The sequence below is a fragment of the Melozone crissalis genome, unplaced genomic scaffold, assembly GCF_028551555.1.
Source record: "Melozone crissalis strain CALT ecotype California unplaced genomic scaffold, PUWL_Pcris_2 ptg000107l_1, whole genome shotgun sequence".
NCBI lineage: Eukaryota > Metazoa > Chordata > Aves > Passeriformes > Passerellidae > Melozone > Melozone crissalis.
The window spans coordinates 3,295,362-3,310,197 of NW_026535884.1; the positions used below are offsets into that span (position 1 = coordinate 3,295,362).

Below are 14,836 nucleotides of genomic sequence, written 5' to 3' on the forward strand. Positions count from 1 at the left end.
ATCCCATCTGTATATTCTCCTTGGAAAAGCTGGAGCAGGGGCTCCACGAGCAGCACAGCCCTACCTGCCTGCCACTGCAATTGCTGGTATTTTAATCTCATCAAAGAATCTGAGTTTTTCTTCCTGCTGTTTTGACTTTGCTGTCTCTTAGCCCTGTCACATTCACTAGTTTTGAATAAGTGCAGAACTTGCATTTACAGAATTTGCAATCTGCGAGATTGTTTAAGTGATTTATCAAATACTTTGATTGAACACTTATTGCTGCTCCAGTTCTGAATCTCATTTAAATTGACTGGGCTTGACATAAGCCTTTGGAGTGAACACAGGAGTGAGTCCAGGCTCTGGAAGGGGGAAAAGTTCCACCTCCAGCCCCAGCACTTCTGGAATTATATCCTGATAAAACCAGTGCTTTCTATTCCTTATTAAGCATTTTATGTCTGAGAAAACCATAGTCAGATGGACTTTATCTTATTTTTTATAATTTATATAAGATATATAAATATTATATATTTATAATTCTTAAAATTATATAATCTTTAATATATACTATATACTATATACTATATACTATATACTATATACTATATACTATATAATATATAATATATTGTATTCTTTAATTCTTATAATTCTATATATAAATATCATATATTTATAATTCTTATTTCTCCTATTCTTCTTATCTTGTTGTTATCACAACAGCTCTGAAAGCCCATTCAGAAAACACAGAGCACTCCCCAGGGTTCTAAACCAGAAAATTTGGATTTTCTCTCAGTGGGGATGAAGGGCCCAGTCCTTTGGCAGGCTCTGCTCAGCCACAACCACATCACTTAAGTCCAAGCTAAAATCACTTTGCACTCACAGTAACCCTCAGACCAAAAAAAGACTGTAAGCTCTGAAATAGCTAAAAAATTTGAAAAATTGTGATTTTTTGTCATCAGATGGATGATGCACTTCTGAGGGATGCTAAGCAAATTTGGGGCAAAAGGATTTGAAGGTCTACAGAGACAACACCCAAAGGGAAGCAGAAAACTCTTCTAAATTAGAACTCAACATAGCCCAGACACCACTGGAAGACATGGAGCACCACTTCTGCTCCATGGAGGCATTTCAATTCAACTATTTGTGTATTAAATTCATGGAATTCCCTCTTTTTTCCTGTGTAGAACAAACTCAGTGTCCAAGACCATGTGCTGCCTGCCACATCCCTTCCCATGGGAGAACCACTTGGAAACAAAACTCAGCCACGATTAAAAGCACAGGATTTGTGAAAAAATCACAAATTTCACAGAGAGGAGAGTCAGGGTGGATTCCAAGCACCTGGGAGCTGATCAGGTACAGTGCTCACTGTAACAAGCAGAGGTAGAAGCAATGAAGAGGATTTGTTTCAGCCCATCAGGGATTAAACGAAATTCTCCTGCAGCACAAGGGTCCCGAGGCTTTCTTGCTAAATCTGTTGTCTTTCAGGCTCATGGCATTTTCAATGCTTCCTCCAAACTCATGTGGGATAATGCACTCCCCAAAAAGTAGGCTCTAGGTATGCACATTCTTAAAATCAACCACTCAACACGCATCCAAATAAAAGTGAGCTTTCCTCCCCATTTTCCCCAAGAAAGGAAGCTCAGAGCCCTTTTATGCATTGTGAATGGCCCACCTAATTTAGACTGAATTATACCCTAACCTTCATTTCCCCTTTACTTCTTTGCTCCATTCAGCAGTTTCTGACTTCAGCTAATTCACTAACAATCCCAGCTGGTCCTTCCCAGCTCCCAGTTCTTTAGCACATTGTCCAAGGAAACTATGTGCTCCCATCTACACTGGTATTCCACTCTCCAATTAACCTACTGCTGAGAGGCTTTACCCCTTTCCACCATCCATTCCTCTGCACACACTATTTTTTTTTTTTCTTTTTAACCTTTCATTTCTTGAATTAAAGTGCAGGAGATCCCTTCCAGGTGAGAAGGTGTTAAATTTTATTTGCTGAAGGTTACTCAGGAAGACATGACCCAGGATGGGGGGGTGAGAGCCCTGAAAGAAAACCTTGCTTGATCTCCAGCTCTTTTCAAAGCTGAGTGTTAAGGAACAGATGTTAAAGGTAGAAGTAAACAAATAACAAAAGAATTTGCTCTGTGACAGGCGTGTGCTTGTTCTGAGCACTGAACCCTGGCAGAGGAGCCAGCTCAGCCAGAGGTGTGCCTGGGGTTTGATCCACACACAGATGGCACTGCTGGAGGCACAGGCATGGATTTGTGTTCTCCTTCTTTAAAAATAATTAATTGAATATTTTATCTCAGAGTTCTAATTTTGGTGGCAGCAGAGGGAAGGCCTGTGGGCCTGTGGGCCTCTGGGCCTCACTCTGTGGGCAAGAGAGAAACCTTGATCCACATTACACACCTATTTCACTGATTACCTTATAAATGTTTATATATTTATATATATTTGTATATATTTTTATTTTTTAGTTTTGTCTGATCAGGAGCAGAGATGAGCCCAATCATTTGGGTGCCTGATCACATTTGCATCAATAGAACAAACCAGCCAGAAATTGTTCTGCCATTTTGGGATTTTGGATAAGACTCAGCCTTGATCCACATTGCAGATCTATTTCACTGATTACCTTATCTATAAATATATATTTATATATTTATATTTTTTAGTTTTGTCCTGATCAGGAGCAGAGATGACCCCAATCATTTGGGTGCCTGATCACATTTGCAGCAACAGAACAAACCAGCCAGAAATTGTTCCACCATTCTGGGACAAAGCCAAGGCTTCAACACCTTGGAGTCCCCTACCCACCAACATTTTACATGCAAAATTCCCACAGAAAATGTTAATAGATCTGGATTCAGGCTGGAGCCTTGTCTCTCTAACACGGAGGGCCTGCATATCACCCCTGCTGATAAAAAGTGTTCCCCTCTTCAAAAACCCTTATGGTTATCCCAAAACCTCCTTCTTTATGTAGATTAAGACCTCATTTTAGAAGATCTGAACTTCCAAGTTTGCTTCCTGAAATCCATTTAACATTTCCCTCTCCCACCATGCCAAGTGCTTTCTTCCTTGGTAAATGGCCTGGATCCCATCATTGCCAAGATCCCAGATAAAACAAAAACAGGGAAAAACATAATTACTGGCTATTAAACACAAAACTCCTCCAATTCCTCCTTTTCTTGTACATTTGCTTAGGAGCAAGTGAGCATAACAACAGCCCCGTGCTCAGAAAGTGGGGCTGGGAATCAGGCAGTGAGAAAGTCAATATGGAGCAGTGTGTCCATTTGTTTTGATTTATCTCACTAACTTCAATTGACAGTTAATTCATCAGAGGAGGAAAATGCCAGTCTAGTGAAAACACAACTGGTGAAGGAGAGAGAACCAAGTGGAAAACACAGAGTGTGGATAATACAGGTAATAAATTAAAGGATACAGTATCAGTATTTTATCATTCCCATTCTGGATTTGCTATATCCCAACTCTTGCCAATTACAATTTGTAGTGAGCAGTAAATTTACACTGATTTATTTCACACACACAACACACCCCCTCTGCAAAATGAGGTGACTTTGGAAAACAGGAAAAGACAGGGAAAGGAGTCACTTTGGCTCAAATTCCCAAATCTGAAATTTCCAGCAGCAGCAACAAACCCTTGTAACAAACCACAGACGAGATGAGAATTTACACAGAGAACGTTGGCCAGGATCTAAAATCCACAAAAATATTGAAGGGTTGAAAATGGGATTTTCAATGACACCAGTGCAGGGGTGGGGATGCACTGGGAGCCTCACAGGGCTGGGTATCCCCCCTGATCCAGGGAAATGTACCAGGAATTTCCTGGTTTATCCCCCTGACCTCACAGCTCCTCCCTTGAAGCCTTTTCTTATCACCCAGCAACATTAAATTTCTCCCTGCTCAGGGGATTTTCACCTTCAATGCCCCTCTGTCTCAACGGATGTTTTTCAGGTTGGTCTTTGCTTGAATTTAGGACAACATCAGTGACAATAAAAGCTGGAGATGGGATTTGGGGGAGGCTGGGAGAGCCTGACCCAGAGCCATCAGGTAAGAGCCATCAGAACATCCCTGCTGGCATCAATGTATGAATTTATTTCACACCATCCCCATCCTCTCTGAACCTCCTGATCTCCTATGTTCTGGAATTCACCTTTCCCTACAAAAAGCAGAACTTTCTTGTACTCCATTTAAACACTTTTCCCAGTAGTTTCATCAAATGCTCCTGAACAAGGATCCTGTTTGTTCATAGACAACAATCCCAGTCTGAAGTTCAGCCTTGCACGGACACAACTTGAATTATTCTTCCCTGCGTATTCCAAACTAAATTCTAAATATTCTAAAATGAACCTTGAATGGAAGTTAACCTGTCATTTTTTGACCCATTCACTGAGTTTTGCAGGGCACCATCCCTGATGCTGAACTTCCAGCAGAAGTGGTGCTGCTCCACTCACAGCAAACCCAATTTCTGCTCCAAAGAGCACAGACAGTTCAACAAGGAGCTGAACTTTCTGCCCTTTTTTCCCCTTAAATCACCTTCTATGCTTATTAAACCCCAAGCAGGGAACTAGAAGAAACTGTGCTTCTTTCTGTCCATTTCCCAAAAAAATGGACAAGAGCCAGAAATAATTTGTCCTGGTTGAAGCCTCTGCATTTTGCCTCCACCACTCTCCAGAAAGGCACCATCTCCATCTCCCTGCCATGCTGCTGAAACTCATTTTGGAGATGATAAAACCACTTAGGAATAGCAAAAGATCCTTCACTTCTGAAGGCGGGAGAGTCCATAAATCAAATTTTGGGCCAATGGTTCAGAATGGCTGCCCTCAGTTTTGGTTTCAGCATGAGTAAACTTGGTGCAAGTTACCAACAGTGCAGCATTTGGAATTGTTAAGCTAAAAAAGGGATTAAAGACCACCAAAAAAAAAGATTTTATCAACTCTGAAAATCCTTCACTTTCCATATTACTGGCTAAAGGCTGCAAAGGCACCAAATTGGGGTAAGACACAGGACAGAAAAAACAACTTTCACCCAAATACCTAAATTAAATCACAAGTCTTGCAAAGGTTTAGAGAAATCTGGGGCACTGAACTGGGGCGGGGGGGTTATTGCTTAGAAAGGAAAATACCAATTATTGGAAAATAATAAATATTATTATAAGGAAAATACCAATTTTCAGTCCAGTGAACTCCTTAAAATACCTAAAAATTAGATATACTGTTTCATTATATAGGCACATGATTTTATACTGTACAGATGTAACTCCTCAAAATACATTAAAATTTTAAAATAATTCCAAAATGTTGATCTTTTATCTCCATCAATTTCTAAACACCCTGTGGTTGATGTTCAGCATCACCTGAGAGTGCAACACCCATTTCTCAAGCTGGTCCCACTGCACATTTGCACTTACTGCTGCCACACCCCCACCTGCAGCACCTTCCTTGCTTTCCAGGAAAAAGTTTGGAAACATTTGGAATGTTTGGAAACATTCCAAAATGTTCTGATTCACAAAAAAATCCAAATAAAATGCTGGAGGTGCAAGCTCTGCTCATTTTCTGCTCCCTGGCTGGGCCCTGCAGTTCCACCAGGACACAAGGCACCACCACAGCACCGGCAAAAACCAAAATCCCTGGGTTTGCACCAAATTCTCCCCCTGCAAAAAGTTTTTATTTACTCCAAGGAATGAAACACCATGATCTGAGTTTGATGGAGAAGGATTTCCCCACTCAGCTGAGCAGGCTGTGATTTAACAGTAAAGTTTCCAAGTTGTTAAAGAACCTTTTCCTTCATCACGTAAAAGATGAAGGAAGCTGAAAGGTGTAAGCAGGAAAGCACAGTCTGATGTTTTATGGTGTTTAGGGGGGGAATTATCCAATCCCACTAAAGCTGCCAGGAAATTCACCCCAACTACAGCTGTCAATTCTCCTCTCCTTCAAAAGACAAATATTTATTCCCCTCCTCACAGCAATTCCTTTAGACTACACTACTTCCTATAATCTATTTCACTTCCTATAATCTATTTCACACTTTTGTGGATTTCAGTCTACTTTGAAGTCTGGGAAACTTTCTCCATGAAAGTTTGGCTGTTGTCAGCTACGGGAGAATCATGGCTTTGCTGTTGGGATCTTTGACATTTGTCAAGTTCAGCTCAAAAAAGTTCCCCTGTTGCGGCGTTAAAATCACACTCAAAATAAAAGTTTTGCTGTCGTTAAAATCACACTCAAAATAAAAGTTTTGCTGCTGTGCTGCACCAAAATTTAGCCCAGTTTTTAAAATTTGCTTTGAATCAATAAATTAGATTTAAATTTGCCAGTTCTGAAGGAGCTGAGCCTGTCTGAGGACAGACAGAGCCCTTGGAAAGGATTGAGGACACTGCTCAGTCCTGCTGCCCTCTGCTTCTGTCACAGGAGGTTTATCCAGCTCCTCACATCACTCTTCTTTTCCAAACATTTGGGCTGTGGTGGCTCTCCCCCCTCCTTCTTTTCCCTTCCCCTTGCTCCAAGTTGAAGGCAGTTCAGCACTTACGGTCATTTACAGCTTACATCCCAGCAAATCCAGAAGGTGTCTGATGAAAAAGAGGGACTAGCCAAGCATCTTAATCCCCCTGTTCATTCATGCTCTCTGTAATGTTCTTTCAGGCCTCTGCTGAGAGAGACTGGGCTGAAATGAAGGCTGATAAATTAGTCTGGAGGGAAACAAGGCAGATTCTGCTTGTAAAAGGTCATTCCAACTTTGTTCTGGGTGAGGGTTTATCTTGACTGCAGCTGCGACAGACAATGGCCGGGGCCTAAACGGCAGAAATCCAAGCTCTGCTCACGAAATTACTGTGCTGATAAGGGAGAATGCGCTTCAGGGAGATCTAAATGGGAAAAGGGAGGTGGGGGACAAGGGTGAGCTGGAGGCATTTTTGAGCAGGATGGAGCAGGGATGGCACAATGAGATGTGTGGTTAAAGCAGGGCGCTGTCCCGAAGGGAAGGAGAAGAGCCAGAGGGGGGGAAAAGCTCCTTGGTGTGCTGAGGGAAAGGTTTCAGTGCTATCCTGCCATGGAGGGGCTGAACCTGGAGCAGACAGGTTATAAAATACACCTGTGGAGGCCCAGGGCATTGAGAATATTTCTGTGTCTGCTTTGGGGTGCCCTGACTTTGACCCTCATTCATGGAGAAAGTTTCCCAGGCTTCAAGATAGACTGGAATCCACAAAAGTGTGAAATAGATTATAGAGAGCAGTGTAGGTGTATCACTTGGTGCGAAATTGAGGTTTTAGGATTTTTAGTATGTTGTGGATGGCAGCAAGATGGAGGGCACAGGGTGTTGTCCTGGGTTTCTTCTTCATCCTTCTTCTTCCTCCTCCTCCATGGGTTTGGGTGGCATTTTGTAATTGGGCAGAAAAGTCCCCATTGGGATCAGTTATTGGGTTAAAATGGGAAATAGTCCAGGTGTCAACTCTTAATTGAATATTTTAGTCTGAAAAACCCTTGTACCGAGAGGTTGTTGGCCATTTTGTGCCTTCTAATGAAAAGCTGCAGAACTCACAGTAGTGAGACTGTTTTACTGAGAAGAAATAATAAACACCTGAGTGTGAACATGAACTACTGTCTCAGTGCCTTCAATCCAGACCCAGAGAAACCCACAACTGGGACCCCCACACACATCATACATAAAAGCAGCTCTGGAAGGTCAGGGCTGAACCTTTTAGGGTCTGGGCATCACTTCCAGGACATGCAGGGATTCATTTCCCCAGCACCACGAGGCCAAGAGCAGCCAAAATGAACCCCAGCAAGGAGAGAGCAGGAGCAGGACACTGGGTGAGAACACTCCTCAGTGGAAAACTCTGTTTTCTTTAATAACTTTTTGTGCTGGGCAAAGTAATTAACACAAGGCTTTACTTGGGAAAATTTGCTGTTGGTGCTTCTTGCATTGCACAGATTGAGGTAAAGAGGTGGAATTTAGAATTTTAAGACTTTGGGATTGATCAGGAGATCAGATGGTGTTTACAGAAGGGTTTGATGACCCTGTGTGGGCCCTCAGTGTCCCAATCCCACATGAACATCTCTGAGCAATGAGGAGCATGAGGCTGATTCCCAAAAAACCTCCTGAGTTCCTGCTACCAGCATCCTGCAAACCCCAAAATGAGTTATTTAGCATTGCTCCCACCTTCCCAAAGTGCCTCTGAGACAATCCCCAGGGTGCTGCCTCTTTCAGAACCCATGTATATTTATGATTTCCCTTATTGATCATCTCCTTTACAAAACCCCACTGTGTTCCAGGCTCCAGCAGCCAGGAGAGGACAAAACCCAGGTTGGGTTTCTCTGCAGGTTAAAATTCCAGTGCCCTGACTTCTGCAGGGCTTTTGACAATGCAAAAAAAGCAATTTTTCAAACCACTGTGGTCACCACTGAGCCGTTCATGGGATTTTTCTTTTTCTTTCTCCTTTTTGAACGTGTGGCTGATAAAATATTGCTCCAGGAGCTGGTATTCAGGGATGGCTCTCAAAGACGAAAGGAAAATATTTATTTCCTTTTTCTGCTTGTGAATCAGAATGTTCTATTTAAAGAAAGTGCCCTCTGCCGGATTGCTCATGAGTTATTACCCCTTATGGAAATAAAGGAGAAATATCAGGAGGTATTCTTAGTCATTCCCTTCCCCTGTCTCTTCTTTCTTTCCCTTAATTCCTTATATACCCATGTTTTAGCCAATGCCTAAGATAGAGCAACTTGTCTTGGCATTCTTGGGCCTAAAAAAGAATTGGAGCATTTCTCTTAACCCTGGCACTGAAGCATTTGGGGAAATGTCAAAAAATGGGACAAATTTCAGTTGTTTCACTTGGATGCCATGAGGTGCATTCTTCACTTCCATCCAAAATTATTACATATATATCCAATATATATCCAATACATATTGGAGATATATATATCCAATATATATATCATATTCCAGAAATTATATTATCCAAAAGGTGGAGCTGTAGAAAATTTGGTTTGTCCTGTGATTCCATCAGCTTCTTCCTCTCAATCCCAAGCCAGCCCTTGCTCCTCCTGGCACGGTTTTAATTCCAATCATAGGAAACAGCCCAACAATTGCCAGCACCTGGATCTGACCCTTCCCCTTCCTCGTGGTGTCCCCTGACACCAGAACAAAGCAGGGAAAATACGAATATAAGAAAATAAGATCCTGCAGGGAAAATAAAAATATTGATGCTCTAACAGAGCTGCTCCTTAGGAAAGGGATGGAACAGAGCATATACAAAGCTGAGCAACCTCCTCAGCCCAAAAATCTCATTTAAAAATTTAAATATTTAAAATAATTAAAATAATTAGAATAAAAATGAAATCTTTACAATATTTAGAGGTCAAGGATTTATTTTTCTCCCTTAAGATGATTTTTTTTTCACTTAAACTCTGAGTTTTGGTCCAAAGCAAAAGTTTCTTTGCAGTTTTATATTCACATGTATAAAAATTCTAACCCTTAGCAACTATTGAGGACAATCTAAGGGTGCTCTGGCATTCTGTTCTCTTCATGAACCCAGAGATTCTTTCATTTTGAGACTGATTTCAATTTCCCAGGCTGGAATCAGTCTGAAAATGAAAGAGTCTCTGGCTTCATGATGACAACAGAATGACAAAACACCCTGGGATTGCCTTGCTAAGAGCGTCCCAGTTACAATTGTATACACATGTGGATATAAAACTGCAGAGAAACTTTTGATATGGAACAAAACTCAGAGCTCAAGTGAAAAAAAAATAGTCTCATGGAAGAAAAATAAATCCCTGACCTCTAAATATTGTAATATTGTAAATATTGTAACGATTGTAAATAATTTTAGTTATTGTAAATATTGTAAATAATTTTAATTTTTTAAAATTTTTAAATTTTTAATGAGATTTTTAGGCTAGAGAAGGTTGCTCAGCTTTGTACGTGCTTAATTCCATCCCATTCCTAAGGAGCAGCTCTGGGAGAGCATCAGCATTTCATGGGAGATGTTTAATTACACAGAATTCCTCAGCAATTTTTCCCTGCCAGAGCAGGATGAGGGTTAGAAAAGAGCAATCCAGGAACTCCTTTTCCCCAGGGGAGAGAAGCTGCGGCAATAACATCATCCCCCAGGCCAAGGAAAGGCAGAGGAGGGGAAAATGAATGAATCAGGGCAGGAAAAGGAGCAGGAAATGTCATCACATCCTCCCAGGTGAGAGCCCAGGAGACACGAGGAGCTCTGGGGGTTTCTTTGCTCATTTTAAGGACTCACTCTCCTTTCAGCATCTCTGGCTCAGGCAGGATGGACAAGAACTCAGTGCTTCAGCTGGATCAGCTTTTAAAGGGAAATTAAGGAATCTCTGGGTGATCTGACAAAGCCATGACAAAACCATCACAGCTCATGCAGTAATTAAAGGCCTATTTCTAATATTTTAAAGATAATTTTAAAATATATTTTAATTTGGAATTTATTTTAAATATTTAAACTTTTTTTTACTATTTATTGCATTCAAGGAAATGCAGTAGAATTCTCCTCCCAGCATTTAAGTCCAGTTATATAAAGTAAATTTCCCTTGGCACTTGGAAATATTCCTAAAAAGCAGAGAAAATAATAAAAAAATATCCTGCTAAAAATTTAAATTTTGCAGGAATTGGGAGGTTGGATTGCTGTGAATTAGTGACACTTAAAAGTGTGTTTAAAACCAGTTTTCCCTGTCCCAGATGTGGAACCAGAGCTCTGCTGCATCTTCAGCTGCTGACTCCTATTTTTTCCCCAGTTATTTGTCTTCCATGGGACAAATGGAAGACAAATAATGGGGAAAAATTTCCCCCCTTAAGTAGGAAATGAAAACATTTAATTTTTCCATGCAAAGGATCAGCCTGGCTCTGCCACTTCAGCTGAGAGAAGCCTTTGTGCTTCAGCAAATAGCCTCTCTCAAAATATAAATTAAAATATAAATTAAAACAAACTGCATTTAAATATAAATTGAAACAAACTGCATTTATCAGTGGTGTTAATCCTGTGAAGCAAACTGAGCTAAAATCATGACTCCAACAATCCAGGTGCTAAATCTCCCCCCAGGGATGAGATTCCCATTCTCCTCTCAATTAGGAAAATTAACAGCGCCGTGACAAATACCATTATTTACCCAAAGCGATGGAAATCATTATGTAATTATTTTATTTTCATTTTTCCTCAGCTCCCAGAGGCCATAAAGCACAAAAATGCCCTGATTTATTCAGGGTGCTGGAAGTGCTGTGCTCGGTGTCAGCGGGCAGGAGGGCAGTGGGAGCTGGAAAAATGCAATCAGGTCACACTCAATAATCACAGGGCTTTTAGGTGGTGTCTTTTAAGCCACACACACACACACAAAAAAAGAGAAAAAAAGGTGAAATGACACCATCAGCAGTGTCAGGGAAGGAGGGAAAGCACCCAACAGGTCCTGCACTGAATCATCCCAGGGAGGGGCTGGGGGCCAGGGTTGACACATCTTATTTATTTTTATGAGATGGGAGTGAATCACTTGCTGCCATCCCGTGTCCAAAAGAGCCCTTGAATGATAGGTGTGGTTTAATTCAAAGAATATTTTTTTAAAGCATATCCCACAAAGCAAAGCAGATATGAGGCTGTGCTGAAGATAAGGCAGGACATGTGTTCAAACCATCAGCACCCAGCCCTCCTCTCTGCCTGAGAGGAAAAACACCAATAATAAAGATAATTACACGGCTTTTTTCAAGGTATGGCAGTTAAAACACAGCATTCTGCATTGCCATGGGTGTTTTGGGCTATTTATGAGTGAAACTGGAAATTTCAGCACCTAACACCAAGTTACACCTGCGAGGAGTTCAGATGGAAACAAGCACAAACTGAATTTCCTGAAGACTTTGAGGTACAATTCACTGCCCATTTCATTTTCATTTTCACAAATCTTTCCTCACTGGAGTTTGAAAAGAGAAAGCTCTGCAGTGGTAATCCTTGGGCAGAAGAAAAAGATCCATTCTCACATCAAAGCCCTAAATAACACATTTTCCAACCCCCAAAATGCCATTTGATTTTTCTTCTTTTAATGCAGAAATCAGAAGGAACAGACATTAATTATGAAGCACATCCTGTATGCCAACAAAATCAGCTTTTTCTAGCAAAACTGAGAAGGTGCTGAGGAATGACCACTTTGCAGCCAATTCCACTTCCAGTGAACTCCCAGTTTAGTCAAAGCCTGACACTAAATTTCCTGTGATGAAGGGCAAGGACTTCTTGTGCCAAAGGAAGAAGCACTGTTGTTCAAATTAAGGAGCTGATGACTCCTAAAAACAAACAAATAAATACAAAAACCAAGTTTTCAGAGTTTGGGGAGTGAGGTGCGCACAAAAGTTTATCAAGACTGTAAACTACAGGAATTAATTGAGAAATATGAAGAGAGAAGAGGTTGGGTGTGAAGAACAGGTATCATTCTTGAAATAAATTTCTAACACGAGAAGCAATTCAAATGGAATATATGCTAACAAGGAGTTGTGTGGAAATCTTACACCAGCATTCAACCCACAAGTCACGGCATGCCAAAACTACAAATTCCAGAGAAATACTGACCAAAACCCCCAATGTTAAACTGCAGAAGGAACTTTCCTTGTGATCCTACGAATCCCAGATTTGTTGAGTTTATCACCACTGAAAGAAACAGCACACGGAAGCAAAAGGCAACAAGTTCCTGAGTGACAAAAATCTCCTCCCCTTTCCCCTTTTTCCAGTAATTGTGCATTTCCTGCCTGCTCAATTTTAGGAGCAGAGGATGCAAACACATCCCAAGTTCACAATTCCCAATTTGCCATCAGGTACAGCTGCCTAGAACATCCCAAGTTCCCAATTTCCAATTTCCAATTTGCCATCAGGTAGAACTGCCTAGAACATCCCAAATTCCCAATTCCCAATTTGCCATCAGGTACAGCTGCTTAGAACATCTCAGAGCTTTTCCCAGTTTGCCATCAGGCAGGGTTGCCCAGAACATCCCAAATTCCCAATTTGCCATCAGGTACAGCTGCCTAGAACATCCCAAATTCCCAATTCCCAATTTGCCATCAGATAGGGCTGTCTAGAACATCCCAAATTCCCAATTCCCAATTTGCCATCACGTAGAGCTGCCTAGAACATCTCAGGGCTTTTCCCAGTTTGCCATCAGGTAGAGCTGTCTAAAATATCCCAAATTCCCAATTTGCCATCAGGTAGAGCTGTCTAGAACATCCCAAGTCCCCATTTCTCAATTTGCCATCAAGTAGGGCTGCCTAGAACATCCCAAATTCACAATTGCCAATTCCCAATCAGGCAGAGCTGAGCAGACAGAGCTTGCTCCATGAATTCCTGTCCAGCACATGCAGGGATTTATGAATGCTGCTCCCAAATGAAATTCTGAAGGAATTTCTGGAATCAGAGCCCTGAAATGTCCTCAAACACTCTGGGGAGCGGGAAAATTCAAGAGGTGTCTGCGAGGACAAGCAGAGAGTGTTGGGGTGGGTTTGGGGACACCTGAGGGGGGACAAAGCCCTTCCTGTGAGGTGTGACATGTCCCTGCCACAACAGGGGACAAAGGAATGCTGCTGGAACAGGAGAAGTGCCCAGAGAGGGAAAGTTTGCTCAATTACACTACAAAAACAAACAATATCACAAAGTCAACGGGAATTGATAAATTCCTATCAGAGCAGCCAGAGCAGTGGGGATGTGAGGAACCTTTCTGAAAATCATGAGAGCAAATAGCAACTTTTATCACAATTATGAAATGCAAGGACAATGTTTTGCCAAGGTCAGAGAAAAAAAGGTTTGTATTGTTCGACTCCTGCCAATGAGGATTGCACTTTGCTCCTAAAAATCAGCCTTTAAACAAAATAACAAACAAAAATATGCATTGAAACAACAAATGCCACCTATCAATAATTAGGTCAAAAAAAAGAGGATTCATCTTTCACATTGCAGCCTACAAATAATTAATATGGCATATTATTAGAGGAAAATTATCCTTATTTTCAGAGACAATCAATACCTTCCTCAGGAATCTCGAGCTCCTCACACCTACAGCCCCCTAAACCAGGCCATGTACTGCCAGCGAAATAAAAGGGATTTTTCCCCCCAAGCCCCTCACTTTTGCCAGTGAAATAAAAGGAATTTTCCCCCCCAAACCCCTCACTTTTGCCAGTAAAATAAAAGGGATTTTTTCCCCCAAACCCCTCACTTTTTGATGCCCGTACAGTACTACCAATCAAATATCCTGCAATGATATTCACAATAAAAACCAACACCATGAGGAATTTCTGAGGAATGTCACTGAGGGGAGAGAGGATCAAAACTCTGCTGAATTAACCTCCTTTTCCTGCACTAAGATAGAAGGAAAAGGAAACTCTCCACTCAGTCATTCAACCAAACTCTGATTTCAGCTCTTCAGACACTTCCTATGCACAGCAACAAAACACAATTGAGTTTTGTTGTTAAAACAGGAGGTTTTTTGCTGTTTCCTGCACTTCAGACACATTGAGAGAGTAAACAAAACAAAAACATTTGGACCTGCTTCTCTGGGCTTCACTGGGTCTCATTGGTTTTTGACTTCACAATCAAGAGTGCAAATATAATCAGAGAAAATTAAAACTGCTTCAGACTTCCCTTTCTGACCTATTTTTCTGAGAAAAAAGGGTTCTGTCACTGCACTGGTGCCTTCTTCTGGGAAAACCTTACAGTCCCTGCTTCCACCCTGTAAATCCTCCAGGATTTTGGGAACCAGTTCACCCCAGTAGTGGCTGATAGAGAAAATGGGGTAAGGGACTGCTTCACCCAGGGAAAAATGAGGGAAAATTCAGCTCCCACTTTTGGGGATAAATTTTA

The 14,836-nt window shown here is 41.3% G+C and overlaps 1 protein-coding gene across 1 annotated transcript in view; it reads right to left on the minus strand.

Annotated features, from left to right (window-relative positions):
• Nucleotides 1–14,836, minus strand: part of PRDM16 (PR/SET domain 16) — a 291,343-nt gene that overhangs the window by 167,304 nt on the left and 109,203 nt on the right. The gene's annotated exons all lie outside the window — the stretch shown is intronic.